At 40.0% G+C, this 4,236-nt stretch overlaps 1 non-coding gene across 1 annotated transcript; it reads right to left on the reverse strand.

The window, feature by feature from the left end:
- Window positions 1–225: 225 nt before the first annotated feature.
- On the reverse strand, window positions 226–332 carry LOC133311302 (small nucleolar RNA R71). The gene has a single exon (XR_009751547.1). It is a non-coding gene; the product is annotated as a small nucleolar RNA R71 (small nucleolar RNA).
- Between the last annotated feature and the right edge of the window lie 3,904 nt (window positions 333–4,236).

Below are 4,236 nucleotides of genomic sequence, written 5' to 3' on the forward strand. Positions count from 1 at the left end.
AGTGCAGAGGACCCTTACTTGCACATAGAGAACTTTCTATTGTTGAGTGATACTGTGAAGATAAATGGTGTCACAAGAGATGCAATTCTGTTGAGACTATTCACTCATTCACTGACGGATGATACAAGGAGATGGCTGCAATCATTTCCACAAGGAAGTATAACAACTTGGGATGATCTGCAAACCAAGTTCTTGCAGAGGTTTTTCTCAGCATCTAAGAGGGCCAAGTTGAAGGATGAGATTACAAGCTTTAAGCAGAAAGAGTCAGAATCCATTTATGAGGCTTGGGAGAGATTCAAGACTTTGTTGAGGAAATGTCCACAGCATGGAATTGAGGCATGGCAACAAGCAGCAATCTTCCTGCAAGGAATGACCACTAACACTAGAACCTTGGTGCATGCCACTGCTGGTGGATCATTGACTACCAAGACCCCTCAAGAAGCCTTGAATATCTTTGAGTCATTGGCATCTCAGGAATTTGATAATGCCCCAGTGTCTGACAGAAGGACAGGAGTCATCAGGTTGGATGGGTATGATGCTCTGTTGGCAAGGAATGATCAACTGATGCAGACACAGAGACAACAGCAGCAACAATTAGATACCCTTATCAAGCAACTCTCTTCATAAAAAGTAGCCTCTGTGGAAACCAAATGTGTATGTGCCATCTGTGGCAAGGGCCATGTGACAGAGGAGTGTGATTATGGGGGATCACCAGAACAAGCAGAGGTGAATGGAGTGTGGTATGATCAGAATAATCAAAGGAACTACAACAATCAGGGAAAGAATGTTTATATGCCACCATGGAAAAACAAGAATCAACACCCAGGATTCAGTTATAGTTCCAACCATCAATTGAACCCACCATTACATCCTCCACCACCACATATGAAGGAGCAGACAAGTGATCCTGCTGCATGGGAGAAAGCGTTTGCTCAGTTATCTAAGACAACTCAGGATTATATCCAGGGGTCTAATTCATTCAGGGAAGAGACAACTGCATTCATGCAGGAGACCAGAACTTCTTTTAGAAATCAGGAAGCATCAATCAGAAATTTGGAGACCCAGATTGGTCAATTATCAAGACAGATATCAGAGAGATCACAAGGGAAATTTCCAAGTGATACACTAGTGAATCCTAAGGAGCACTGTAAAGCAATTATGACAAGAAGTGGATTGGTACTTCAACTAGGGAAAAAGAATGTGGAAAATAAAAAGAATGAAGAAGAGGTTGTGGTTGAAGATGTAGTCTCTGATGATGAAGTAGAGAAGATGAGAAATGAGAAAAGTGAGAAGGAAGTAGTTGTTAGAGATGTTATAGTTGGAATTGATAAAGAAGAGGAAGGGAAGGACAATAAGAATGAAGGAGAGGTAGAAGTTGGTAAAAATACTTCCCCACAAAAGATGATGAAGTGGGAAAAGAAGAAGATGGCTGACAAGAAAGAACAGCCAGTTATTTATCTCCCTATGCTAAAGTTCCCTACCCTCAGAGGTTGAAGCAAGAGATTCAGAAACAGCACTATGCAAGATTTCTAGATATCTTCAAAAATTTACAAATTAACATACCATTTTCTGAAGCACTCGAAAATATGCCTCACTATGCAAAATTCATGAAGGATCTTCTTACTAAGAAGAGGAAATTAATTGATGGTGAGACAGTGGCCCTAACAGTAGAGTGTAGTGCGCTAATCCAGAAGAAGCTTCCAACAAAAATGAAAGATCCTGGAAGCTTCAGTATTTCTATTGCTATAGGAGATGTGGAGGTGGGAAAGGCATTGTGTGATTTGGGAGCCAGTATAAATTTGATGTCGTTGACAGTATGTAGAGCTTTGGGAATCAACACCTTGAAGGAGACCAATCTTATTCTGCATCTTGCAGATAGATCTATCAAGAGGCCTGAAGGTGTGGTTGAAGATGTCTTGGTCAAGGTAGACAAGTTTATTTTTCCAGTGGATTTTGTGATTCTTGACATGGAGGAAGAAGATACAGAAAGTCCCCTATTGTTAGGAAAACCCTTTTTAGCAACTGCAAGATCTTTGATAGATGTTGAACAAGGAAAGTTGTTGCTAAGGGTGGATGAGGAAACAGTCACAATTGATGTATTTGAAACCATCAAGCACCCTATTGATGTAGAGGATTGTTTTAGATTGGATGTGATATAAGAGGTTGTGGAAGAGGTGAATAAAGAAGAAGAATTCCCAGTTGAGGAAAAAAGATCAGAAGAAGAGACAGGTACAGAAGATTACCAAGAAGAGCCAGAAGTGGAAGAGCTTGAGAAGAAGATTGATGACATTCCAAAAGGAGCACCTAAGGTAGAACTTAAAGAATTACCTTCACATTTGAAGTATGTGTTCCTTGGGGATGATCAAACATATCCAGCAATCATTAATGCAATGTTGTCTGATGAGGAATATGGGAAGTTGATTAAGGTACTCAAGAAGAATAAAATGGCTATTGGATGGCAGTTTTCAGATCTTAAGGGTATTAATCCTTCCTTTTGCACCCACAAAATATTGATGGAAGAAGAGGTCAAACCAGTAAGGCAACCACAGAGGAGACTAAACCCCACTATGAAGGAAGTAGTGAGGAAGAAGGTGGTGAAGTTGCTTGATGCTGGGATGATTTACCCCATTTCAGACAGTGCTTGGGTGAGTCCTGTGCAGACCGTGCCCAAGAAAGGGGGGATGACTGTGGTGAAAAATGAGAACAATGAGTTGATTCCCACAAGGACAATCACTGGCTGGAGAATGTGCATTGATTACCGGAGGCTGAATAAGGCAACCAGGAAGGATCATTTTCCACTTCCTTTCTTGGATCAGATGCTAGAGAGGTTGGCAGGACATGTTTTCTATTGCTTCTTGGATGGTTATTCAGGGTACAATCAGATAGCTGTGGCACCAGAGGATCAGGAGAAGACTGCTTTTACATGTCCATATGGAATATTCGCATACCAGAGGATGCCTTTCGGCTTATGTAATGCTCCTGCCACCTTTCAAAGGTGCATGCTTTCCATTTTTTGTGATATGATAGAAGAATGCATAGAAATTTTTATGGATGATTTTTCTGTATTTGGTTCTGATTTTTATGTATGTCTAGGGAATTTATATTCTGTTTTGAAAAGATGTCAAGACTGTAATTTGGTCTTGAACTGGGAGAAGTGTCACTTTATGGTGACAGAAGGTATAGTTCTTGGACACAATGTGTCTAGGAATGGAATTGAAATGGATAGGGCAAAAATTTCTGTGATAGAGAAACTTCCTCCACCTGTAAATGTTAAGAGTGTGAATTGTTTTCTTTGTCATGCAGGATTTTATAGGCGGTTCATAAAAGATTTTTCAAAAATTGCCAAGCCCTTATGCAAGTTATTGGTCAAGGACCAAGAATTCCGGTTTGATGATGAATGTTTGCATGCATTTCATGTTTTAAAAGAAAAGTTGACCACTGCACCTATCATGATGGCACCTGATTTTTCATTACCATTTGAATTAATGTGTGATGCCAGTGACTATGCTGTAGGAGTGGTATTGGGCCAAAGAGTGAATAAATTGTTGCATGTCATTTACTATGCCAGTAAGATCTTAAATGATGCACAAAAGAATTATGCTACTACAGAAAAAGAGTTATTGGCTATTTTGTATGCATTTGACAAATTCAGGTCATATCTGTTAGGATCAAAAGTTATTGTTTACACTGACCATGCAGCTTTAAAGTATTTGTTAAGCAAGCAGGATGCTAAACCCAGGTTGCTCCGCTGGTTGTTACTGTTGCAAGAGTTTGAGGTAGAGATCAAGGACAAAAATGGAGTTGAAAATTTGGTGGCTGATCACTTATCCAGGATTACAGAAAAAGAGCTTCAAGAAGGACCGGAAGTAGTGATCAGAGAAGAGTTTCCTGATGAACATGTTTTGGCAATATGTGCTGTAACAGAGATGGTTGGGGATAAAGTCTTATCTATCAGTACCCCACCATGGTTTGCTGATTTTGCCAACTATAAAGCTGCTGGATTGATGCCTAAGGATTTAACATGGCAACAGAGGAATAAATTTCTGCATGATGTTAAGAGATACATTTGGGATGAGCCATATCTTTTCTATAGATGTTCAGATAGTGTGATCCGACGGTGTATTCCAGAGGAAGAACAGAAGGATATGTTGTGGCATTGTCATGGTTCTGCATATGGTGGACATTTTGCAGGTGAGAGAACTTTAGAAAAAGTATTGTTGAGTGGCTTCTACTGGC

Source organism: Gastrolobium bilobum, unplaced genomic scaffold (genome assembly GCF_033153095.1).
Source record: "Gastrolobium bilobum isolate Gb01-03AN ecotype WA unplaced genomic scaffold, APGP_CSIRO_Gbil_v1 utg59654, whole genome shotgun sequence".
Classification (NCBI taxonomy): domain Eukaryota; kingdom Viridiplantae; phylum Streptophyta; class Magnoliopsida; order Fabales; family Fabaceae; genus Gastrolobium; species Gastrolobium bilobum.